The sequence below is a fragment of the Temnothorax nylanderi genome, unplaced genomic scaffold (assembly GCF_030848795.1).
Source record: "Temnothorax nylanderi isolate EJ_2023f unplaced genomic scaffold, tnyl_v1.0 TNYL_tig0009_pilon, whole genome shotgun sequence".
NCBI lineage: Eukaryota > Metazoa > Arthropoda > Insecta > Hymenoptera > Formicidae > Temnothorax > Temnothorax nylanderi.
The window spans coordinates 1,646,914-1,674,455 of record NW_027249071.1 but is presented as its reverse complement, the minus strand read 5'-3'; the positions used below and the strand labels follow the sequence as shown (position 1 = coordinate 1,674,455).

At 43.1% G+C, this 27,542-nt stretch overlaps 1 protein-coding gene across 3 annotated transcripts in view; it reads right to left on the bottom strand.

Moving 5' to 3' along the window:
* Positions 1–27,542, bottom strand: part of LOC139787343 (uncharacterized) — a 238,716-nt gene that overhangs the window by 181,260 nt on the left and 29,914 nt on the right. The window lies entirely within an intron of this gene.

Sequence of the window (27,542 nt, the reverse complement as noted above, 5' to 3'; positions counted from 1 at the left end):
AAGATAAAGTGACAAAATTCGTCATGTTCGGCGTCCCTTCTTTCTTTTTATAATATTAAATAATTTATAAGGTCGTCTTAGCCATTTACAAGTTGAAAAGCGTAAATATTTCGAGAAAGGGACTAGGGGCGAGAATAAGTAATGATGAAATCCGATAATAGAATAAGTAATGATAAAGTTCGATGTTTCTTTCTCGGGTGTTCTCGCCCCGCTGACGTTTATCAAATTGATCTCGCTGGCCACAACACCGGTCGCGACAGTTCCGGCAAGTCAGTCCCCGGAGAGTTACCTGGTTACACCTGAGGAGCCCCGACGTCAGCCCCCTCGGCAGCGTTTCACAATGACGGCAGCGTTTCAACGTGGCCGTCGAAGCAAAGTTGGGCGGACACGGGAGTACCGAAAGTGTGAAACTTTCGCGGAACTTTGACGTAGCCCCCACGTCAAATAAAACCCATATACATACTACATGCAACGCTTATCGACACTGTCCGTTACACCGACACGATCCGACAGGATTCAATATGATCGAACGCAAATCGGAAACTTGCGCGCAGATCCGGACGCATAATATCTAATCCAGGGACTTACAATAGCTTGTAAACTGATTTTATATTTTAGCTCGCCGCAAATTTTACTCTTTTTTTTTTTTAATTAAATTTATATCACGTATTCTTACGTTGCGAATCTAAAAATAATAACAGCAGAAGAGAAAGTAGTTGTGGACACGGGAGAATTGGTAATAGTAGTAACGGGTATTCTCGATAGTCAGACGAGCGCGATTTTCTGCTGGACACGAAACGAGCCCGACGCGATGAGAAGTTGGGCGCCCCGAGAATTTAAACAAACATATTACGGCACTAAATCTCTCCCAGGAATCGCCGGTTCTTCGATCGGCAAACGGCCCACTTCCCCGATCCCTTTGTCCCCGCGATAAATTACACTTCTCGTCTTACGGCCAACCGGGGCCGGACAATTGTCCGGCGCAACACGCGCCATCATCATAAATCAAGCCCACCCGTGCCACTACCGCCGCATTGGCAGAGTTGTGCGGATTTTTGCACCTCCTCCGCCGCGCGAAAGGGCGGTGGCGGTTATGTAACCTTTTCCGAACAACTTTTTCATCCGCGGACGCGTACCACGCCATCGACTCAATTTCCCAAGGAAATCGCTCCACGCGACAGGGTTCCCTTCCGTTTTTTGCGAGATTCCCTCGCCTATTCCGCTCGCGCGGAAACGTGAGTATTAGTACGCTTCCGTGCACGGCCACCGTGGCCATTCCTCAACTTTCAGCCGGCAAAATAATATTATTGTACGCAAAATAATTTCAACTCCGGACGTTCGATAAACAACCGCGGTAATATCTCCCTACGAAAAGTAGCTTATTAATTTCGCGGAATGTTTCGTGAATTGAATCATCCGCGAAGGGAACACAGAAGTTGAGACTGACAGTACACGTTTACGTAATCTCTTTAAATTAATTTAAACAAAAAGAAATATTACATTTAAAATAAACACTAATAATGAATCAGCGCATGAGACCGCATATAAGCGTTAGTAAAAGATTAGACCGAGAGACTAATAACGTTGTTTAGCGAAATCTCCAACAAAGATTAAACGCACTTACGCACGGACAAAGATCGCGTATAAAATGTTCCCGCGACTGAAAGGATTAATTAGCTGAATCTGCGCGCGTTGCATGCGGTAGTATTATAATAAACTTAATGAACCCTCTCGCGTGCAAATCGCTTTGCATCAACACAGTTCTTAATAAAGCGCAACAACTCGCCCGTTACTATCGTCGGGAATCTTTGAGCACTTTGTAGCAGCGTTATTCAACTTTTTTCCCCTCCCGATCCCGGCAAAACTGGCCGCTCGCTGCAAACGTTTTACATCCTCGCGTAAATCGTATGATGTATGTAAATTCCATCTGCCGATTTCCACGGACTTTTCCCCCCCTAACTTCTCTGTCTTTCATCTACCCTTTACCACTCTCCTGTTTTGTCTCTCTCTGTCTCTCTCTCCCTCTTTCGCTCGCTCGCGCGCGCGCGCGCAACATGTATTCGCTCGTGCACATGAATTTTCTGTGCCCCCGCCATCCCTTGTCTCGCTAGTTTCCCTCTTCCTTCCACCCGACCTCGCTGAATGGCCGACAGCAACAGAAATGAAATTGTTTGCAAACTAATCTGTCCTCGTGCCAGCTGAGAACGAAGCGCGCGTACATATGTGCGCGTATGTATGCACGTAGCACACATTTGTCTGCGGGCGTGTCTGTGTGAACGTGTTGTGTGGACTCGCGTATGTGTACGTGGGTATGGCAGCAATATGCGGCCTGGTGGGACTGCCAACGGCAGAATCAGGATACCGAGATCATAGCCGCGGTAGCAGCGAACTGGCTACCATGGTAGATGGAGGCGCACAATTAAAATTTACTGTCCCATAACCACGTCTATCCGTTTTATCCGCGGCCGAGCCGCGCGCGGACCCAGCCGCGGAATCTAGGAGCTCGAAACTAAAACTGAAAACGTATTTTCCACATAGCCGATTTCGCGTATCGATTACGCGCAACGAGATAGAAAGAAGGCGGTGCATGGCAGTTAACCGTTTGTGACGACAGCGGAATAAAATGCGAGAAAAACGAACTTTTAATTCCGAGATAAGTTTGACGGCTTTCTATACAGACATGTAAACGGACTTGAATAAAAATTCATCTGCGCTGTAAACGCATAAATCATAAAAGCGATTGAACACTTTCGCGATAAAGTATAAGAGTATCCCACACGTGTGCGACACAAGTAATTAGAATACTTTATAAAATTTCAATTAAGTTCTTTATAGATCGCAAAAGCGGTTCGCGCTATTTTTCCATGTGGTGGCACACCCTCGCGAGCGATACGTTCCATGCCACAGGTTACAAACGCCACGGCGACAATGCTGTCCATCAACAATAAATAACGATCAATAGCTCGCGAACCGCGTCGCGCAAAGTACGGAAATAGTCGAATACTTGTCGCTGACAGAGGTTTCATTAAAGTCCGTGACGCGTTTCAGCATAATTGCGCGCCACAAAGCGAAACGCGGCCTCTTTGTGGCGACCGCCGCAATGATACATTTCACAACGGTATCTATCAACTGATTTCCACTTGCTGGGACAAATCTTTGCCCGCTTTAATTAAGCAAACTGTTTGCTGGAAATGGCAAACGCGCGCATTCCTGTCTAATGTCGCGTGCACAATCGCCGCGTGTCCTCCCGCTTGCCTTGCAGGTCCGTGACCCCGGGCAGTTTATATCACTGCCGCGCAATCCGCCGGCTTTAAGCCGTATCCCTCGCTTTAACTTGAAAATTATTAAATTTATCTACGTGCACAAAGTGTCAATGGCTTTTAACCGTCTCCCAATTATCGCGTATATTGCCTGGTGCCTCGTAATGCAAATCAAAGCGCCGTGCGATATAGTTATATATCCCCGCGGAGAATCCGGCGCCGAAGGGACAAATCGCGTAGCGTAACGCGGCCTTTAAAGCGCTATCGATCGAACGACGATGACTGGCGGCGATTATTTAGTATTCGTCGCGTGCGGCCGATGCGGTCCCGCTGATTAACTACCCGGAGTGGTTTCGTCCGCGTCGTCGCATTTTATTTCGATTGTTGTGTTGTCGCCGCGTACACCGCACACGCGGCAATGTGCCCTCGTCGTCGTCCGTCGCCGCCGCCGCCGCCGTCGCCGTCACCGTCGCCGTCGTCGTTGTCGACGACACCGTTGCTGCCAATGCATGTGGTTGCGCAGCATCGAGGAACGATCTCACACGTAGCCGGTAGCACGATGCATTATTCAGACAACGGATCTACCACGTTCGTGGTGTCGTTGAATTACCGTTTACAGACGCGATTTGTTCCTCCGGGTGACTTCCACGCGACCGGCTTAACTGCGGGTTAAACGAACGTCCCGGCCGGGGGGGGGGGGGGAGAGGAATCCGCGATGCGTCTCTCGTCGTTTTGCCGGATGTCCCGGCTCGCGATAGCGCCGACAAAGTTCACGGAGTTTTAGGCATGAGCAAGAACCGGATTTATCACGTGAAACGCGCGCCTGAAACGAACGAATTAACCATCCCCCTCGGCCGTCGGTGATTTAGCGGTGTAAGCTTTATGCACGTGCCTATCTATGAGATTTAGCTCCATATGTCCGGGTCTTGTGAGCGATGGCCCGAAAATTTAATGCATTGATTCTTTTAAATCAGTTCAATACGATGAAGTATCAGTACTTGTCTCGATTTTGCGTTGGAACAAAAATTTGATCCAACTTTATATATTCTTTTGCAACTTCTCAATATTTAAGTTTAAACATACGTGTAGTGCAAATAAACGTAAATATAAGTATATTTCCACGTGTCGCGAATTATTGTAACGCAGCACTGTAATTCGTATTCGATGATCAGAAATCGCAATTTCAGTTCCGTTCCATCGCAAACGAAAAGCTCTAAAAGCGCGAGAGGTCTGACTCCTTCATGACAAAGCTAATGCGATATGTGGCGTGCAGCCAAAACGGGAACGAAAATTTCTCTCCCGGATTTAAGCGAAGACTGACGAGTCGAGAAATTCTTCCATTCCGTTCTCAGACGACACGTTAAAAATATTCGCGTTCCAGTCGAGAATTACATTTGCGGCTAACTGTCGGGACCATTAATTGCTATCGCTCTTAAAATAACGCTCGATTACCCGAGGGCTCTCTACGGCAGTTTTCTAAATGCGAATTACCAAACGGAAGAGGGAGAACGTGAGAAATGATACGGCGAAATGTAGGGAGACAGCGGGGAAATACAAAGATGTTCGCAAAGCGTTTATCGCATTTAATTCTCGTTTTTATAGGTCGTGATTTCAACGTAAGATTTTTTTTTATTTTTTAATTACCGCTAAAACATTTTATGCAATTAATGAAAATAATCACTTCCCATAATAGTCTAAAAGTATCTTTAAACAACTTCTTACGTGGGGAGATTTTCCTGTTAGAATCTTTTTAAAGCACACATGTCTTCATATTCTCTTGCAATTTGAACTTTACCATATTTCGCGATCTCTATATACGTTACTGGCATGCGTGAATTTTCGTCGAGAGCAGTCGACGCACACTAAGCAGCACATTAAGCTTTCTACGACGCCGAGCAACGGCTCCAATATGGTGCTTTCAATTTTCTCTATTTAGGTTCTAATGAAGAGCAGCCCTACCGACTATGGCAAAGCGTGGCGAGGAGGAAACCCTTGACGCGGGCAAACGATTCCTCGTGCGCGTTTCCGTTCTTCCGGTAATATTTCAGCAGAAAAGGCAATTTTCAACGGTCTTCTCCGGTGCGGTACGCGTAAATACAGATTTATCGACTCGCTTAACGAATCATTAACTAGGCGTTCAATTACATATAGCTCAAGGATGAACAATGAGCGAAAACTTTGCGATAAAGTATCTCATAATTATAAAATGACGTAATATTACTAATTTTTTGTGATAGAGAATTATAATTAGAAAGATATAATAATAAAAAGTTTACACATATATGAGTAATTATAATTATTAAAAAACTAATGAATTTTATTCGAGAATAGATAAAATATAGTGTTAATTCCAAATAGAAAAGATGGATTAAGAGAAGTAGAAATTACGGTAATAATTAATCAAAATGACTTTAAAGACGCTCGAGATCATTGAGAATGCCATTCTGAATGCTTGATAGGGCGCTTTCAATTTTCCCCATTTGGCTCGTAATGAAGAACCGCCCTGCGAGCTACAGGGGAAGGGTGACACGAAGAAAACCCTTGACACGGGTAACCAGTTTCTCTACCCCTTGTCCTAAGACTGTCGTCATTCCCCAACGAGAGAACGCAGTTTCCACCGCACTACTTCGCGCGACAGAACTTATCTAATATACCTGCTCCCCCGCGCGTCACCAACAAACCCCTGCCAACTTCCCCTGGCAGACGGCTCGTGCACCCCTTTACGCCACGTACTCGAACCCTCGGGAAGTTCGTTCTTCCGGGGGAGAGCCGGAGAGAGACGCAGATAGAGGCGACGCCACGAATATAAAGTAACGCAGCTCCTAGTGAATATTATATGCGAGCCGAGAGCAAAGACAAAGTCGTTGCACGGTACTCTTTTTCTCGGTGTATTGAAGGAACGCGGTAATTCATTCAAAGTCAAGCGAAACAGGAAAATAGATGAGCCAAACAAATATCGCTTAGAAATAATGCAAAAGCGTTTTTTTTTTACACAGTCAAAGTGCATCAAAGCATCAACGTTATTTATTACATAATATCCGCGATATTCAGAATCAACTTTATCCCCAATCGGAATTAAAACGTAGAACTAAGCTAAAGTTTCTTAAGATTGCGATTTAAGCTTCAGAAGTATAAACGCATTAAAACTTTATTTGTCAATTAGTACTGGAAAGTTTATCTTAATAGAATTTTAATGTATGATTTAATTACCGAGATATTTAATTTTAAACTTTCAGAGAAGTTGCGGCAAATTTTCTCAAACTAAAATATTCACTAAGATGAAACCAATCGATTTCAAATCTGTCAAAGAATAAAGTCAGTTTACATAATTTTATGAATGGCTCGTCGGAATACGGCGCGCGTAAATAGAGTATTCTTAATGCAACTTGCATGGAGCTCATTTACGTACGTGTGTATAATATCTGCTACTGCTGGAGCAATTATGAAATTGCATAAAATGGAATTACATACGAGGTACAATCCCAGCATCACTCTCAAAATCTAATCGCTTTTACCGTCTGGGCTCCGCCCAGAATGCAGCCATTATGGATCAAGGTGATTTAGTGAAAGAAATCTCCTCGCGTGCGAGCGCGCGCTCCGATCGAAGGTAGGCAAAAGCCGGAAGTGGCTCGTTGCGGCAGGAAGTCAGGGGGTGTGGAGATAAAGGAGATTTTCCACTGCGGAGGAAAGCTTGTCTTGAAGATCTGTCGGACGTGACAGTAAGTTTATTGGGGCGGATACAGATTGAAGAGATCCGACGTCCCGATGCGACGCGGAAGAAAATTATCTACTTCGTCTCTGCGAGCCGGGTGGATCGCCCGAACGAGCTAAACTATCCTGTAGCAGACCAAAACCACTTCCGAAGATCTTCCTTTAGACGCGTCCCGATTATTCGGCGCACCTGTTTCCCCTAAACCACTCTTTACCCTTTACCGCTTAGGCGTCTCCCTTCTAAACATCCGTCAAGAGGGACTCGCTGGATAAATGTTCAGGAAAGATCCCCCTCCTCCTCTTGTTGATTCATCTGAGATGCGCATATTTTACGCGGGTTGTCTCCATGAAAACTTAAATAAAGACAGAAATATATTTGTGTACACACGGAACATGTGAAGAATTTTTTTCACACATTACATTCATATGTATCTTTTCTTTAATGAGAAGTTAAAATGTCCAAGCTCTCCACGAAAGTACTATATTTTTTCCCTCGCCCAGTAACACAAGAGCAACTTAATTCCCTATCCGCGCGCGCTATCCCGCTATCTTCGCGAACTCGATATATCCGCGTCGTGTAAGTATATTAAATAAAAGCTCGCGCGCGCGCGAGAGAGAGAGAGAGAGAGAGAGAGAAAGAGAGAGAGAGAAGAAGGATGAAGAATGCCGTGGAAGATTTCTCAAGAGATCGTTCACAGGCAGTCTCAAATTACGACACGTATTGCCGTTCGAATCTGCCGGATCATCAAACAACTTGTCTAATACAGGCGCGCGCGCATGTTCGCGGTGGTGCGCGCGAAGGGATTGGACTTCCACAACAATCTAAATCTCATCCTTTCGCAGTACCCGAGAGGGTTTGGATTTCCTTTTGAGGACGTCGGATGTAACTGAACACGTCGGATACCAGAACCGAAAGCTTAACGACAACGTCTCGGCAGCGACTCAGTTCGTTCGCTCCCGAGGTGTCACTCCGCTGGAGTTCCATTAACCCGAGTTCCCGTTGCCCGAGTTTGTAGCTTCTTCGGGTATCCATCGCCGAATCATACTTCCTATGATTCCGCGAGAGAGAGAGAGAGAGAGAGAGAGAGAGAGAGAGAGAGAGAGAGAGAGAGAGAGAGAGAGAGAGAGAGAGAGAGACAATTGCTATTCTCGCGTGATACACGGATAGAACAATTCCCGCTCTATTTGCGGCAGGACAATTCACGCTCTATTTGCTTCTAATTAAAAGCGACAGCGGTAACGAATGTTTCACGCTCTAGTAATCTGTACCCCAATTGATCATAATATTTCATAATTCGCAATGTACAGTAACATTGATATTTAAACCAAAGCAATGTCATTGGTTTGGTTTAAATTCGATTAGTAGAATACTGATATCTATACCAATTTCGTCTGACCCAGTAACATATTATTGATTCGGCATATCAATAGTGTAGCTCGTTAAACGGGAATAATTAGCTCCGTGAGTCTCCTTGTTACCGAATAGCACTATCTTACGGTCGTAAACGATAACCCTAATGCAGCGTTGAATTTAATTAGCCACATAACGATTAAGCACACATTGTGAAACTAGATATCGTCGAAACTGTGTTGTGTAAACGTCAGAATTCCTGTCTCGTCAGGTCTTATATCTTGCAGTTCGACGAAGCCAAACGCAAACGCACGGAAATCAGACAGACGTTTGTCATTAGCGGCGCGGAAACCGGGTTTAAAGTAGTCGGAACTCGGTCTGATGGGTTAGAAGAAGACAGCAGGCTGCAGAAGAAAAGGAGCGAAAGAGGGCGTAAAGAGGATTGGAGCCGAAGCAAGTTTCCAAGAGAAAGGGTAGCGAAGGGTGAGATTTAATAAAAGATTACTATGTGCCCGAGCGATGTACCTGGTGTTCGACTTTGTAGGATTTAGATAGTAAGATCGCGCGATACCGTCTAAAGTTCCACTTTTGGCTCTGAGACCAAATCTCATGAGTCCATATATCTTGTTTGAAAGATATCATACGTAATATTTGATAATAATTTCGATCGATTAGCAGCATCTCGTAAAACATAATCGATATATCTGTACAGCGTGGAAAATATCCTCACGCCATGCCCGGCATTATAAATTACATCCTACGATCTTCCTTCCGGTTTATTAAAGGACTTAACTCCCTTCGCGGATGTAATCTGAACTTCATTATTTAAAATTCAGCCGGTGCAGCGATTGCATTCTCGCGCGGGACGACCGCATGAAAGATTCAGACCAGGGTCGTGCCGAGAGAAATTGACCGACATAAATTATTTCAGTATTCTCTTGGCGCGGCGAGCGCGGAAACTCGGTCGAATGATGCTTACAATTTTAAACGCGCAGCACGCGCGGTCTCTGCATAATATAAGTAATTCCTGCGGCAAAGAGCATCATCCGTCGTAACGAAGGAGCCGTTTAACGCGGGTTTGTCGAGTAACGGTCCGATTCCCGTGGGAGGTACGTATAATGCTTTCCGCGAATAGAATAGCCGCGCTGGTGAATGATCGATTAAGGAAATACTACTAAATAATTCAAACCATTTGCAAAATGTAAAATCGTTAGTGACCTTTCAATTAATATGAATTTTCATCTTTTCATATTTATATCGACAAATATCTCTTTCGCGACATGACCTGAAAATATTTCAGTCAACGGAATTCTAACGCCTACATATTTCCGCTTGACATTCAAGGATGCTCTCCATCGCTCCGTTTATCTCCGGAATCTTGGAAACCACCGGCCAGAGATATCGTTTATGCTACATGCACAAGGCTTGAGAGAGCAACGAGAAGGGGAGCCGTAAGCATTCTCTCCGTCTGCTCGCCACCCTTTCAGGATCCTCTTTCTCCTCTTTCTCTCTCTTTTACTCTCTTTCTTTATCTTTCTCTCGCACCTATCTCCGGTTCACGAAACTTTCCTCGTAAAATCACTACGAAGATTTCATTAAGCGAACGCTTACTCGTCATCTGTTCCGAGATAATGGACCTCCCTGGCGTTTGAGGGAGAGAAAAAGAGATAGACGTATAGAAATAGAGCGTTCTATAGAGCGAGCGAGCTAGAAAGGACAGGCGTCCGCAAAGAAGGTAACAAGAATTGCGAAAGCTGTCGACAAAATGAGTTTATCCCAACGTTAAGATAGCGACAAAGATCATAGAGAGGGCCATATGAGAATCGCTAGATTTCATCGACACTAGCAACCTTCTCTCTCTCTCTCTCTCTCTCTCTCTCTCTCTCTCTGTCTCCCTTTGTCGTAACATATTGTAATAAGATATGTTATTAAGCCCAAACATCAAAGATCTTAGCAACATAAATTTATAGAATTAATTAAACATTTAATATTATTTCCTGACTTCTGTGTGTCGAAAATTTAATACGATATAATATAAAATATTATAAAGATACACGAAAAAAAGAGAAAATTTGTTTATTTTTGGCAAAGTTATTATGAATTTATGAATCCTAAATATAATATCAAATTCAATACTTGAATAGTTTTAATGACATACATTTATGGTTATTTGGACTGAGAATCGCTATATTCGAATGCACTTAAAATATTTTAACAGAGTGATGACGTCCGGATATTTACACTAAGTTTAATTCTCTCCAGTGCGCGTTGCCTAATTGTCACGAACGGTGTTGCATTCTATCGTGTTCAACCGTGACCGAGTTTCGCGTCACGCTCGGAATTTTTCGCTCGGCCTGACGAACAAAATACCTATTACAGCGATTCGAAATGCTTCAGGCACGCTTAAAGTAATGACCGCTTCCGCTTCCGGCGTTCCGTAAAGATTCGACCGGGCGTCCGTCCGCGGTGACTCGCCGACACGTTAGGAATGCGCCGATCAGGAAGATTAATCACGGCGCACCACAAAGTTTGCAGCAAGACAAACGCAACGCTAGCTAAATGAGCCCGTTCGAGGTTTATTCGGGTATGATTCATTTGACTTTGTTACTTTCGCGTTAGCACGAGGAAAATCTTCCTGCTCCGTTTCAATTCAAATATTGATATCGAGTTCGATCACAATCATAATTCTCGCCACTAAGGCGCTAATTTATTACTGAAGGAGCAACGAATTATTTGGAAAATAAGGACGTATAATCTTGTTAACTATAGAACTGTCCCAGAATTCTATCGCGTATATTAAGAAAGATGCTATTTGTATAATCAAAATAATATTGGTATGAATATCGTTAGATTTAATATCAATGGCAACGATAAGCACGCCGGTGTTTTACACCGATAATCTCAACGCGTTAAATCGGTTACTACTGATTATACTCATTTCGTTTTACTTACGATGCTACGTCACGTAAAGTTCTTATAGTTTTACTGTTTCTTTCTTTAATATCCCGATCTCGATCTTAACGTTAACTTGGCTTCGTGCAGATGATCGACAGGTCCGCGTACACGGCACAAACTGATTAAAGTGTCATTTCCGTATGCCAGTGACATTAGAAGTCGGAAATCCACAGACTTTCGGTCGGTCTTCGTGCGACACGCGATCCCATGGCACGTGGTACATTTTAACGAGCCTATGCCCGGTGCCTGTGTACCGCGTGATTTCAGCACAATACACGAGTACTCCATTATTCGTACCGCATGCCAAATATTCACTAAGCCGGAGCAAATGTCGTACCGCGCGAATGACAATACAACCGTCAGGATAATACAGCAAACCGCGAATGTTAAGGCATGCACAAGATCTGTCGCTCGTATCGTACGCCCTCGTTCATCCTGTCTAATTTAAAAATCAACAGTTCTGATTGATCTTCAAATCAAATTTATCATATTGTCTAAAGTGATAGCCATAGAGAATATCTAGAAATTATTTCTGCGATATTGTGTAACCCAATTATTCACTCCATCAGTGGCGCCAAGAACAGACCCTGTGAATACACGCGTGTGTGCACGCATGACAATTCACGCACCCATGACAATTCACCGCATTCACCGAGTACATACACTTGGCAGGGCATACTTGGGTGGGTAACGCACGTGAATACATACATTGGGATACGTACCAACGTGCTGCTTGAATTCTAATGGTGACATGGAGTTTCTGCACAGTGCACACTGCATGCTGGTACGTATACACCTCGCGCGCTGTATACGTGTATGAGGGTGTTGTATGCGTGAAGGGCATCAAGGAGTGTGTCTGCTTGCAGACTAATCGAGTCTAATGAGCCCGCGCCCCGCGAGCGGAGATTAAACCCACCGGTTACAGAACGGTTAAATGACAGCGTAGTAAGTCGCGCGGTAACTTCAGCGAAGAAGAAAAAAAAGGGAGCCAAATAGCCGAGACGCGATGCGCCGTGTATATCGTTTAACTTTGCAGACAACGTTGCATCCCGTGCGTATAGGATACCCGCGCGGAGAAAACGCTCGCGGGCGGATCGCCGCGTCAATTATTATAACCGTACGTTAGATCGCAATTTGTACACCGCAGTTAATAGTCGCGAAAAGCCTGCACGGGCAAAAATCCACGCCCGAAAAATCTGATACTTGCGTTTGATTGAAATTCAATTAACCCAATTTACATGGGCCGACATTCATTATCGGTGCCCTGCTTGCATTCACACGGGCTGCTCGTTCGAAGCTCCCCAACGAGAGCGCAGTCGGACAAAACGCGCGAGCTGTGATTAGCGTCGGGCATTAAAAACGCACGAGCAACAGACGAAATCTAATTATTCGCCGGAGAGGATATCGCAAATTCATTAGCATAAGCGTGATGGAGCGTTACCGGGATAATATTTCGTTAAATCGCGAATCGACGATCGATTTCACGAAGATTAAATCGACGTGCCCTAAATAAACTAAAGTCGACGTATCCGCGCGCGAATAACATTGGACGAGAGGAGTTATACGCGGAATCGTTACACCGTCGCAAACTGCGAGGGTTAAATGTAACGGGCGTACTTAAATAATGCATAGCAACGTTTTACAACAAGCATCCGTCATCAGATATGCAAATCGTTCGCGCAACAAGCGATAAATTTGCATCCTTTTTGCATACATTAACCGCACAATTACTGGCACGGTAGTATCTTTCTAGCGGATACAGCCGCTAGTATCTGCGCATAATCCTAATAACTCGTGAAACGCTTCGAAATAGGAGATACCGCTCGAGTGTTTAAAGTCGGCCGCCGCTCGTAGGAATTGGTGTAACGCAAAGGGAACATATTTCATCTTGCACGTCGCCAACTAAGTGCTCCTCGTCGCGAGGCGCGCTCTTGTCGAAAGCTGGATGAAGCACACGTGCGCCCTTTTCAAAGGTTGCGCTTTTATGCAACTTGATGGCGGGGTCTTGGCTCTGGGCGGCTCCAAGAAGATTGAAAATACAGAATCTAGACCGCGGCACAGGCTTAACCCAGTTCGTGTCTCGTAGTTTTTCACTACTTAAGGCTCGGATGCTACCCTCCAAGCCCGCCACTCGCTTCACGAATCTGCATTTTTCAGTAGCGCTGTTAACATTATGGTATCACGAGAGCACGATGACACTGCTTTTAAATTCAGATCATGCGTTAAATTCAGACCTTCCACAATAACGACATACGTATTCGATAGAGAGAAGATTGAATAAGTTTCGATATGTCGAACAATTATTTACGCATCAATTCGCGAAACGCTTGACGAGCTTGCAATGACGTACTAATAAAGTAAGCAATCAAAGCTGGGTCAACCATTAGTAAATAACTACCCTCGAAACTCCGTATAATTCGATAGGGAAAACGCGGAGAATTCGTAGGGTAATAAAACACAATTATCCCCGAATCGTTATGTCGGGGATACAAATTGCGAAGATATGCGAGGGTCGAAAGGATGGAAACGAGCGGGAGGAAAGGATCAGCCTAGTCCATAATATCGTTAGAAAGTTCTCACCGTTGAGATATGAATACAAAGCAGCGTGTCTCGTAAGCCTTACATTCGCGAATATACATGTACACGTACACATGTGCATGTACATGCATATATACTAATGCCAACACATTGCGGTATAGTGGGTCAGTTCGGTGGGCGTACTTGGGAATCGGGCGAACATACGGGACCGTTCTCTTTGCAAAGTGGATTACGCCGATTACAGGACGAACTTAATTAAGGACTGCCACATAAATAACCTTCACCTTCCGCGCTGTCAAGTGCGCGAGTTACGCGAGTAATCCCCGCGCAGTTCGAATTCTTCGCGTCTTCCGCCTTTAATCCCGCCGGCGCGACACACGCCGAGAAAAAAGAAGCACAGGGGAAAGGGTGAACGAAGATTATTCCTAATTATGATTTATATCGCTCTGTGTGTACACATGTATCGTACGTGCATTCAGATTTGCACGAGTATTTGTAGACGAAAAAAAAGCACGAAGGCAAAGAACGTAAAGGAAAATAGATTATGTATATAATAATTAAAAATGTGTCTAAATTAGAAGAAATAAATAAGTGTATTAACAATTGTGTGTGGAATATTTTCTTCTTTTTTTAATATTTATCAAAAATATCAACGATAAAGATTTCAACTTTTTATCAAGGATAATTAACAATTTATCAGAGGCTGAATTTAGCTATGGCATACTAAACTTTCGACATTTACGACTCGCGCTCGAATAAAGAAGAATAGGTGAAATTATTGTTAATCAATTATTACGAATTCGCGCGACACGATCCGTGCAGATATATTTTTGGATATTCTCATAAATATCGATGTCACTTTCACGAAGAAAAAAATTCTATCTTCGAGAACGTTATAAACGTTGCCAACGACTTTAAAGGCTGCAAAAAGTAAAGGTAGACTAGATAAATCGTAAAAATACCATTTCTCTCAAAGTACTACTTTCATCCTTCGTCCTGTTATAATCAAATACATTACAGTGTTATTTAACGCATCTAAAATCTTGTAAAAAATCAAAGAAAAGTCCCCTTTTTTGATACTAATTCCTAAAGGGATTGTATCAAAAATAGGCCATTGAATTCTCGTGCTTCGATCGAGTTCAATCTCCCGGCCGGTATCGCGACGCGCAACATTGTGGACGATAATGGGCCGACTATCGCTCTCACAAGGCCGGTATGTTAGAGGTATCAAAAGGGAGAGGAGAAAAAAGGCGCTCAGGGATCGCTCGCGTGCACCATTTTGATTGAATTTTTTTTCGATGTACGGCGAAATTCATCCGCCCATTCGATGGACAGAGAGTTGCGTTCTCGCGCTCGCTCGCTCGTTCGCTTCCCCCGCGCTTTGTCCGTCTACTTTTTCAAGCGCGCTCCGCATCGCCACTATTGCGGCGGTGCGTGAATCGCATAACAGTCTCGATACAACGAGCGATAGCTTGGGGCACAGGCGGCGACAGCCAGGCGGCAGTATCTACGGAATGCAATTCACCGAAGACAATGCACCGCGTTAAAATGGCTCGTATAGATAACCCGATGCCCTTGTGGAGCATACACCGTACATGCATAATACACATACACGCGTGGAGAGAATCGATACCCGCGCGCTAGGCTAGCACTCTTCTTTGCAGACCGGGCGCGGAAGGGGACTGCAACGACTGGCAATAAGGGCGGCGGAGACAGGACCCGCCGGGGGAAGGTAAGTCAGAAGGTAGATGCAAGACGTCAAGATCCTTTCACCTTTTGCGACCCTATATTAGCCCGATACTGGCGCGCCCTTCTTTTCCCTCGCGTATATAACGTATTCGGTATTTCGTCCTTTGAGTCCGGCGAACGGTACGGAAGCAGAGTGCTCCGAGAGTTGTAAATGGAAAGAATATGTCATCCACCTCGCGAGCGCGCAGTTTGCATCCCTCCTTTACGTCCGCCCGTCGTATAAATATTGTCATATAAATATCGTATTCCACAGATTGTGACGGAAAAGTTGGTGTATTCAACAGGATTTACAAACGAGATCCCTGGCAATTTGCGACTACGGCAAACGGAACCCACCCATTGCCGCTTTAATTAACAGCCGCGCCGCGAGCGCGAGGAGCGAGGAAAGATAAGGCGCCCGCAGATGTGAAATGACACTCCTTCCTATAACTCCACCGTAGTAAGATTATTCTTGCTACAATGTAACGTACGTTACTTATTAGAGGTGGATCGGGTATTAGCTTAACCCAGAACGCAGTTTCCCTTATATCATATCCTTTATCCGAAATGTATATCTCTCCTGAGCACACACATATACATTCGCGTTATAGACGGGGAGACGTTACGTAAGATAAGGCTGAGGTGGAGGTTCGTGAGAAAAGAAGAGGAAATTTAAATGCGCGGCGGGGTGTGTGTATATACATCGGAACGACACGTAACTATCCACCTATCTCATCCCTCTCTATCCCTCTCGCTTCTTCCGCCGATGCATCGTATGCATACATGCGAAAATATACATCTCCGCGGAAGCGGTCGAGAGAGAAACATGGTGCGCTCACGCACGTAGACACTTTGTACACGGACACGAGTTGAGAGAGCGGCGTGGCGGCGCGGGATAAGTGACGACGCCCGACGGTGTCGCGGTGGAAGAAAAGGAGAAAGAGCTTAAACGCTCAAGCGCGCGGAGACACACGCGCGTGTAAGCGATACGCGTGTATGCATGTATAAAGATTATACGGGCGACATATGTATACGGTTACGCGATACGATATTCCGAGTGTGCTAAGTGCACGCGAACGCCAGGTCCGCGTTTCCGTGTCCGTGTACGTGTACGTGTGCGCTAGGGCTGTTGGGTGCCGCGTGCGTGATCGTGCTTGCGCGTGCACCGACGCTTTACATAATATCTTTGCTATTGTAAAATGCAAAGCACCGGCGCGAGGGAGTCCCGCTGAGCCAGCTTTTCCCCGCGTCGCGCGTTTGCACACTGTACCGCAGAGCGCAGTACTGTGTGGAACGGCGCCGCGCGGCTGTGTGAGGGCGGAAGGAGAGAAAGCTACGGGTGCGGCAAAAGCTCGCGGAAATGGGGAGGAGACGCCTCGAAAGCAAGTTTTTGTCTTCTCATGTAAATCGCGACGTAGCCAGGGCGATTGAAGGCTTAAGCACATATTTTTATATTCTCTTCTCCAGGAAAAAAGACTCTCCTTTCTGAGGCGTCCGTTAGTCTCTGAAGAAAGTCATCGCGATAAGAGAAAGTATCGCAGAGAACCCGGCGTTACTCGGCGGCTAATACGGTGGTACGGTCATTAGCCGTGGGATAATTATTAAAACAGAGCTCGCAGAAATGTGACTAAGGGTCTGGTCTAACCGAAACTGCAAACTGGCCTTTGCTAAAACCACGTATCATTGTTACAAGTTAAAACAGGAAAGTGTACTTTCGCGAAATTTGAAATATTATCGTATTGCGATGCGGGGTATGCAGACATAAGCGTAATATCAAAATTTCATTTTTAAAGTAATTCGCAACTTTCGCCATTAGAAGCTACGGCATTTGTATGGAGACGAGCACAATCGTTAGCGAGGTGCGAATTTATGATACTCGTTATTCTCCGAGATATATCGCAATCAGAGTATCCACTTGAAATGTTCGTTGGATTGTAGGGAATCCTCTTGCGATACCCGATACTTGAAATTCTCAACGAGTAACCTGCAATCTCTTCGATCATTAGACACCTTCGATCAGCACCGTTCGATTGTACAACTGAAAAGAATTTATCGCGCCAAGCACCGATAGCGATAAGCTCATCTATCAAATTTTCCCTTAGAAGACCGCGATAGTGACTCCATTGAAGAACAGCCTGTCGTTAACAAAAAAAAAGCATCATATGCAGCATAAATTCGCGGTTTATTGTCGTCGATATAATAGAAAAATAGAAAGGGTAAAAAATCCTAACTGTTCCCTGCTGCGCCGAAACGTGAAATAAAAGCATCGATATCGGCATTGTAAAAAAGATACTCCGCCAGTGCCCCCTGAAAGTGCTCGATTTTTACAGACCCGCGGTGCAACACCGGGAATACATTTCGATATGGAGATATGATCTTCGTACGCGACGGACGCGTGAAAGATTAATGGCGAAGCGGCGTACGCAGGTTTCGGTTGAACCGGCCCCTCGTTGATGGGATTAAAAAATTCAACGACTGGCGGGCGGCAGCGCGAGGTGTCGGCCCAGGGATAATGCACGGCGCGCCGTTGTAAACGCGGACACGCACCCCTACGTCGAAATAATAACTTAACCGATGATATTATTTAGCGGGGGCCGGGACTTCCGACGGCCGCGTGAACATTGCCCGACGTTGTCTAGCGTGCCGCGCGATTTTATATTTCCGCGGCTTTGCGGCCACAATTTCACGGCGCGGCTCACAAAAAGCGAGCTCGCTCTTTCGTTCACGTGCAATTAACCGGCATACGTCGGCGGTAACCTAGCTATGGGGTGGTCGATACAAGAGTGCACGCTGGAAAAAATCGTACATCCGCTCGTGAGAGTCCTATATGTCACTCTCTGGTTATTCCCTTCCGAATAAACGTTCGAACGTACACACGTACACACACATAGATTTACAATTATTCAGTTATTTCACTGTTTAATAACTCGAGTCGAGAAATGCTATTAAAGAAAAACTTAACATTATTAATTTGTCGACATTTCGCAGATGAAAAAACTCTCGCGGAACTCGAAACAAGTCCGTATGCGTGAAACGCGTGCTAAGAATAATTCAGTACGTAACTTCCAGGAGTTCCAGGACCTTATATTTTAACATCGTCTCGTATTCATCTCGCGAGAGGAAACGAGATTTCAGCGAAAACACTCAAACAATACGCCAGCGGACGTATGAGAGAAGAAGTAGCGGTGACACATCGCGAGTACTTCCGAGCAACTCGAACTCATGTTGTAACCGCGTTCCGACACCTCGTCGCCATTGCCACGCAATTAAAGTAAGCGTTACACCGGAGCGAGATGCCACTTTGTGTGTATCCAAGTGTGCGTTTCTCGTACCGCCGTTTTCGTGCCGCTTCTCGCGGCTTTACAGCTCTTCCCACGCATGAAAGAAACATTAAAATCAACGCGTAAACGCGCGTATGCCTACCGCCACGTACCGTTTTACAAACATACTCTATATTGCGGAATACGCGGGATGATTTACCGTAAAGAGGAGAATGAAATTGTCGCCGCGGATGTGTAATTTATTTACAGAGAATTTGTATTACACCCCTCGCGCGCACGACTAAATCCTATTTCGTTGTACATAGATCCGCGGCACTCGAGAACGGGTTAGATTTCCGTTCTCGCTCCCACGGCGGCGAATTCACCAATTTCGCGGATTTACTCAAGCGTAAATAATTGATAGTTCGGGAAAATTGTGCTAAATTTTATTTGTCAAATAAAAGAAGCGGTTTGATAGCATCGTCAACGTTATAAAAAAAAAAACTATAAATGCACATAAAAAAACTGTAAACATTTTTAAAACAGTTTTGATTCTTACGGATCTAAAAGTAAGCGTAAGCCGTGAAACTAAATGTTTGCACATAGGATATCTTATGTATATTCCAGTGATGTGATATGTATATATGCGAATTATATGTATAGATCATCGCATATGTACGACCCAAATGTTTATACTTTTCAGAAGGAAAATCAGAATCTATTGGGAAATCCGCCACTGAATTTCCGCAAGGATATTCCACCGAGTCGCTCATATTTCACATTTTGGCCAACGAGTGCGGGGGCACGTTTTCGGTTAGCAATATTCCGTGGGTTCGTGTATCCACGCCAGTCTAAGTAAGCCTTCCGGGTCCCGAAGGAAACGTTTACGACCAAGTTAGCTGCTAATCCTGGCCATAGTTATAGTCATTAAGCCACGCTTAAACCGACGTTATTGCTTGCATTAGTTTCCGACCGGGCTTTCGCGTAACGCTCAATTTCGGCATGGTGATATCGTACTTTATTTCGCGCCGCAGTCGCGGAAATCCCATATACAAGTGACACAAAGTTCACTTGCGGAGTATATTCCGGAGCGAAGCCTTAACCGATCAGTATTTAATCGAAGCAATTAATCGGGCAAATACGGATGATAGGCATACGTGCTAATGTGCGTTACTACAAAGCAATCTCTACCAAGTTTCGCTACTTCTCGCTTCATTCGGTTCGCCTCTTTTGGACGCTGTCTGAGAGATGTGTATGTATCGCGGGCGAGGTGAAATCTAGGCAAAGGCAACGGCTGCAATCCTTCCGTGCGATAATCAAAGGAAGACACATCCTGCGCGCGTACGCTCGTCGACACAAAGGCAATCAATGATCACGGACTAAATTGAATTTTGCGAAGCGACGCCGTCTCTCTCCGCTGAGATACGAAACTACTCGCGGCGCTTCGTTTACTAACATCGGCTGATTGATTTGACATTTCGATAATCAATCGAAAGAGATCGAAAGAAATCGAAAAGTTACGACTAACGTTCTCGCGCCAGTTTCGAGCACGTTATATGAGCACGCTACGGCATAATTCGCCCGATTCGCTCCCCTCAACCCTCTGCTTCCTAGCGCACGAGGTAGCGTAATCCATTTTGAATTTACAGATTACGAGGTTGGCTGGATCGCGGGGATTTATGGCATTTGATGGATGCCTATTTACAACCACGCGCGCAGGAAGCGAGTAATCAGTTCGACTTCGACGATGCATTCAGCGCGTCGTATGAAACATGCACAGAAAGTCGGCCTGTTATTCGATGCATGCGGTAAAGCTTTGTGTCCACGATGCTAGAAATCGCTCCGAGATCTCGGACCGAGAAAGAATTAACCAATCGCATTGGTCAATTGCCGAATTATTTAAATCTGATTGGTCAATTTTTTTCTCCGTCCGAGATTTTGGGAGCGATTTCCAGTATCGTGGACACAAGGTTTAAAAGATCTTTAACAGGCTCTTGGATAATATTTTCTTCCCGTGACAATGTCGATGCAGAGATCGATTTGAGGAGGATGCATTTAGAAATGCACCGCATCGTTCGTTATTCCTCGATCAGGTACTCGTACCGCGGACTGATACATAATCCGCCGTTCATCGACGGCGATGACCGGGAGAAAAATCCACTTATAGCCGGCCATCGGTCCGCAATTTCAAAATTAACTCTAATCTAGGATCAGACCGCTTATAAAGTACGGCGGAGATTTGTGAAAAAAATGGAATCTACCGACAACGTCGGACGGATGCGCTCTAATTGCGCTCGACGACGGACAGGTTTCCTCGTCGGATAATTGTACATTATTCCACGTCGCGGATTTCACTCGGCGCGGCCGGAATTTGTTATACGGTGAGATGGACTAAGAGCGCACTGGCGTCGACGGCGATGTAACTTTGCGGTGAAAAAAAGTTTTAAGACCGGTTAATGTTTAAGAAAATAAAGCCGTGAGCTTTAGTCTCCGCTGTTTATTGATTATTTCCGCAGATATTATATTTTAAAGTCCCCCTTTTTTAATTTTAATGCCAAACTCTTAACAGCGGTACTTCGAATTTATTTATTCTCGCGAAACTCATTCTCCGTCTTTCTCACGAACGTTTGTGTACTCATGCTTATTCATACCGAAAATTAAAAAACGTTTATAAAGTCTACAATTTAAAAATTCATTTGATTTTTCCATTTACAAAACTATCGGATAAACTGGCAAACAAAGGAATATTCTTTGTTCCATAATTTACCTTTAGAGAGGAAAGAGAAAGAGAGTGAAGAAACGCTCACTTCGGTGTTGCATAAAATTCGTTGGGTGATATTGTCACTGAAATAACACGCACAAACGCGCAACACAAACTAGCGGTTTTCGTTCCGGCGTTTGCGGCTTTTGTTACTTTGTTACCAGCGGTTCATATTTTCACCGATACATTCGCCATTTATCTGATAAACGCGTGTAGGTAAATCGAATTTTACGAACGCGCTTTTGAGGTCAGAAATAACGGATATGAAAGCAAGGAACCATAGGGTAAGCAGGGTATTATCCGCGAACGTAATGTCGATCGGATAATATAAATCTCGATTACGCGCCGCGGAATATCGAAGTACAAAGAGGAAAGCAGAGACAGAACGAGAGAAAGAGGGGCAGAGAGAGAGAGAGAGAAAGAGAACGTATACGTAAAGCCACATATCCGACAAAATAGTGTATCAACGTAGCGTGCATAAATTATGACGTAAACTGTGGATACCTAATATCACTCTCGTTTCACCCAGCCTGCCGAGTATACCATTATCGTAATCGAGATGGCGTGATAAAGCGCAAATTGGCACCGATCATAATCTCTTCATATCAGATTGATCACGCGCCACTATCGCACAACACATGTATAAGAGAGGACATTGGCATTTTGCAATTTAGATTTTCCCAAAATACACAGATCGGATTAATTTCGTTTCTAAATTCTCTTATCGTCCATTGCGGAAAATGTCGCTGATAAGCCATGATCCTCCAACTGGCGAAACTAGTCTGCGATCATGCGGCGGCTCTTCCGATTGCTGTAGAGAGTTAGTTGAACAATGTTGAGATAACGTTAGAGACGAGCAAAAGCTCTCGTCCATTCAAAACGGTCTCGTAATATCAAACTATCGTTAACCGTTATTCGACGAAGTGCCATCAATTTCTCGTATGTGTAACTCATCGTGACGTCGGTCCTCGTGTCCTACGTAAATTGAGACTCGACGACAAAAGCAACGGCTCAGTAAATTAAATTCATGAAATATTGAAAAACTCACGTAGTTGTTAAAAGGCTACTGTATTCGTCGCAAACCGTGATTTCATTATAGAGAAAGGAAAAAGGTAGTCTTAGAATATTACGAGTACCTAGACACGGTAAACGAACAACGTCTGCCTCATTATATCCATTATTTCTTCCCGGTGCAGCGGTGCCTCCCCTTTGAAGAAAACCCTACGTTTCATATATTCTTTCCCTTTTTATGACGGCGGAGCATTATGTGACAGTGTAATACGAAACTGGCTATTACGTACATATACGTCTCCTTAACCGTATATATTACTGTATATGCGTCGCGTCGTATGTAACTATGTTCCACTGGAACCGTTATCAGGAAACTCCGGAAGATTTTCACGCAAGGTACACCCGTCTAACAATTGCAGAATATATTATAAGAGAGGAATGTAAGTTATATCCAGAAACTCTATTTCACAAAGAGAACAGATTTGACGTTGTCAAATATTAAATACCGTCTTTCAAAGAATTTATAACAACAACGGTGACGATTAACAATTGATTGATTCAAAAAGCAGAAAATCTAAATGCCTTCTGCGCTAATTTACAAGTATAATAATTAAGATAAAAAGATACAGGCAATATCGAAATGATAAATTATTCATCGACGCTGTCTAGACACCATATACTTTACGCCACACACGATACGCAATTTTGCCACGCAATCTAGATTCAACACAGCGAACAATCGGGAATGAAAGCGCGAACAAAAAGACGCGAAACTTATTGCAAATGCACGAACAGCTCTGCACATGTCGCGAATCTCGCACGCGGTTTCCGGTCTCCAGAGCATCACCATGAAGAATCCAGGCGAGCTCAGTACACCGGCAGACATTCGACCGCCTCTACTTCCCCATCGAGGGTGGGTGTTCCGCGAAAGGATACGATAAAGAAAGGAGGGGAGGGCCAACGGAGGGACGAAGGGGTCGAAGGAAGGAAAGAGAAGGCGGCGAAGGAAGGAAGGAAGAAGGAGCAAAAGGAGCGCAGAAAGTGGAGAAACCAGAGGCATCATCCGACCCTCGACTCCCCAGGCGCACCCCTTGCCACCCCTTTTCTCTTACCCCTTGCACACTCTTCCTCGCGCTACTCCACTAGACCACTCAAGGCACTCTTCGTACCTCCCGCCATCCTCCGCCCTTCACCTTTCTCTCTTCTCTCTTTACCTCTCTCGTTCCTTCGACCTTGTTTCTCGCACTTCGTCACTCTTTACTTCACGCCATGCTTCGACTTCATACGTACCGCCAAATGGGGTTACTTAGTTCGCTAGCAGCAAATGTGCACACAGTGGCAAGATTATTGTCAATCTTTCATCAAAACTAATTTCGTCATTTTAAGTATTTTACAAATACTCGGAAAATGTATTTTAGCCGTAACTATTTGAAAAAATTCCTACGCAGAGAGAGAGAGAGAGAGAGAGAGAGAGAGAGATTTATTTTCTAGAGATTTTTACATTGAGGCAGAATTATTCTCTAAGATAACCCCATCCGACGGTATGCGTGCTCAGCGATTCAATCCCTTTCATTAAGAACGTTAATGACGGTTACTGGCTGGCCAACGACCGCAGTTGCGCAAGATCTCGCAGAGAGGCGGGTGAATTTAAGCGTAATTAAATACGCGCGTCAGCCTTGATATTATTAAAGTTACAATGCAGAAGTGTATTTAATTAACTTCCGATATTGGCGCCGGGGCGATCGCATGTGCGCCTACCTACGGACGGACGGATCAATTTACGTCGAAATTATTGTACACCGTTGTTGCCTGCTGTATTCATAATTCAATGGTACATCGGGTTAATATTAAATATCGAATTAGTATGTTCAATCAACCGCGAACGCAGAGCGCTTTTGTCGGGAAATTTATAGAAATTGCCACTATTTCTGAATTTTAATAAAGGTCGCCGCGACGAGTGGAATTTTATTCATTCGCATTCGCTAACACGGCCAATTTATCTGAAATTTATTTACACATCACTGCACAGTGACTAAATATCGAATGTAAGTGCATCGTATTACCGTCAACCAATTTATTGAACAACGAGCCCATTTATTAAACAATGACGTATCCTTTTAAAAATTATATAAATTTCCGCGCAAACTCCGCATTGACGTTATTAGGAATTCTTAACGTAACGAAATAATAATAGTCCAATTGAAATGATGCTAATTTTGCACATAGCCCGGGCTTTAATTTGACCGGTCATTATTACCTTTTAATGTTCATAATAATGTTCATAATAATGACTCGACATATGCATTTAACGACATATATAATATTCTGCATGTTTTAGTATAAAAATTTTAGTATAAAAATTAACATAGTGAATTTAACTGTAAATATACGCATATATACAACTCTATGTTTTATTAAAAAATTATATATAAAATATGAAAACTGTATAAAGGAAGAAAAATATTCTGCATACGTAATTCGATGGAAATTAACTTTACAATATAAATTACTTTTTTAAGTTTAAATTAAAAATATTATTAAACTAATGATAACAAATTTACAGCAAATGCATTCTGTCGTTACGTAAGTTTGATAATGTATTAGATATACATCTTCGTATCTTCTCGGGCGCAAATAAAACGCCCGAAATTGAAACAACGCGCGCGTTCAATTCCCAAACTCTTTACGTACGATGTCGGGAACAAAATTATACTCATTTGTCGCGCCCTTTTACTACGGAATCACGTGCCGTGAGGCCATAATACGAGCAACGATAGTAACTGTTTCCACGAATTTGTAAACACGCTTTCGATTTTAATCGATGTCTGGCCAATAAAGATATGGGAAAGAATGAAAGAAAGGGTCCTCCGCTCATATTGCTCACGCACATCCTGCTTTTAGGAATCTAACAATCGAGGACTTATATATTGCACCTAAAAATAATTACACCCACCCTAAATTAACACGGCAATTATTTCACTAACAATTACATGTATATTCTTCATTGTAAAGTAGAAAAATTTCAACCGATCATATAATTTTACTGATGAGAAATGACAAGTATACTTTCCGAAATATCATGTTTCCAATAACTCCAATGGGATATTCGGAACAAAAGTTCTTTTTTTTAATACAGAACGAAACTGATGTGAAAACTGCTCGTATTTCACGTATCATCCACTTTTTCAACGACTAAGGTAAAATTGCTATTTCGCATTCGCGTCGGAAATTCGACTAATTCGATGTGCGAACTCGCATCGCGGAATCGGCTGTACCGCGCGGAATAGTAATATCGGGGCGGTCTTAACCCCCGGTACAAGTAAGATCTAATGAAGCAATTCAACTGCAACCGCAGCCCACTTCAAAGTTTTGAGAAACACCGTATTGTACTGCCAGTATATTACAAACTGCAACGGCGGCCATACCGATGCCGCAGCCCGATTATATTTCGCGAACTATTATACTTCGAGCGATCGAACATGCGGTGTGCAATACGGAGTGCCGACATCGCCGAAAACATAAACTCCCTTCGCATTCAAATCGCGGCAATCTGTTATATGCGATCACGTAATGCGATTGCCATACCTTTCAAAAAATTTTTGCGATACTTTTGTCTATATAAAAATCAGTAAAAAGTATCAATAACATTAGTGCATTTCGCCTTTGTCAGAGAAATTCAACATTTCCACAGTTTTAATAAACAAGATTAAAATGAAAAATCTGACAAATATTGTTTCAGAGAATATTGTTTTAGAGAAAAATACATCTATAAAATAAAAATTTAATTTTTACAACCATCGCTGAAAACAAGAATCTTTTGCATTCAAGTGCGATAACACACAGTTAAACAAGATTTTCGCAAAAAATTTTACAATATTTTTATTCATATACAAAATACCAGTAATATTAACGCACAATATTTTCTGTTGGAAGAATTCAATTTGTTTCAGCTTTATTGGATATGATTAAAAAACACACATAGAAGTATTTTAGAGAAAAATACGTCTATAAAATAAAAGTGTCTAATATTTATAAACCATTCTGAAATATAAACCTTTTACGTTCAAATATACTATCTACCATAACCGATAACGTATCACGAATACCGAAATTTAGAAAATATTTTCTGATATTTTTACTCATGTAGAAAATACCAGTGTGATACAATAAATTGTTTTTTATTGGAAACAATTTAATATTTTCTCAGCTTTCGTGGATAAGATTAAAGTGAACAAGTTTTATTTAAAAAAAAAAAATCCAAGAAAATATAAATCCGATATAACAAAGATATTATATGTATATTATTGTTATATCAGATTTTTATTTTCTAAGATCTTTCTCTAAAACAAAACATGTTACAAAACATTCTACTTTAATTTTATATTGTGTATTTCATATAAATCCAATTTAAATTCGATTTAATCATCGTGCTGAAAACATGAGTCTTTCATTTTCAATTGTAACAATCTATAACGTGATAACATAGTATTGTCTGCTTTTACAAATTTTTTGATAACGTCATTCACACACGTGCGAAGTATAGAAAAATTATAAAAATTATTTCAATCGTATTCACCGGAACAATTAGATTATTCAATCATATGACTTTTGTTTTAATCTCTTTATCGGCTCTTCTAAACTTTCGATATCTATATACTTGGACGCTACGTCGAAATGAAGTTTCTCCCGACTTTCTAAGTTCAGTGCTGAACTTTCTTTTCATTACATCTCTCATAGTAAATCTATTTTTACATTTGTTTAATCGGCGAACGTAACGTTATTTTTAATACACGGGAGACTAAAGATCGATGAAAACTTCATTGAAAACTTCATATTTTTACTGCGCATTTCACATTCAATTCGATTATCGGATTCCGATTTTTATTTGAATAACATTAAGGATTAAATCCATCTCCTTAATACAACCATTAAGGCGGCAAGACGATAGAATTTTAATGTCCCGGGGA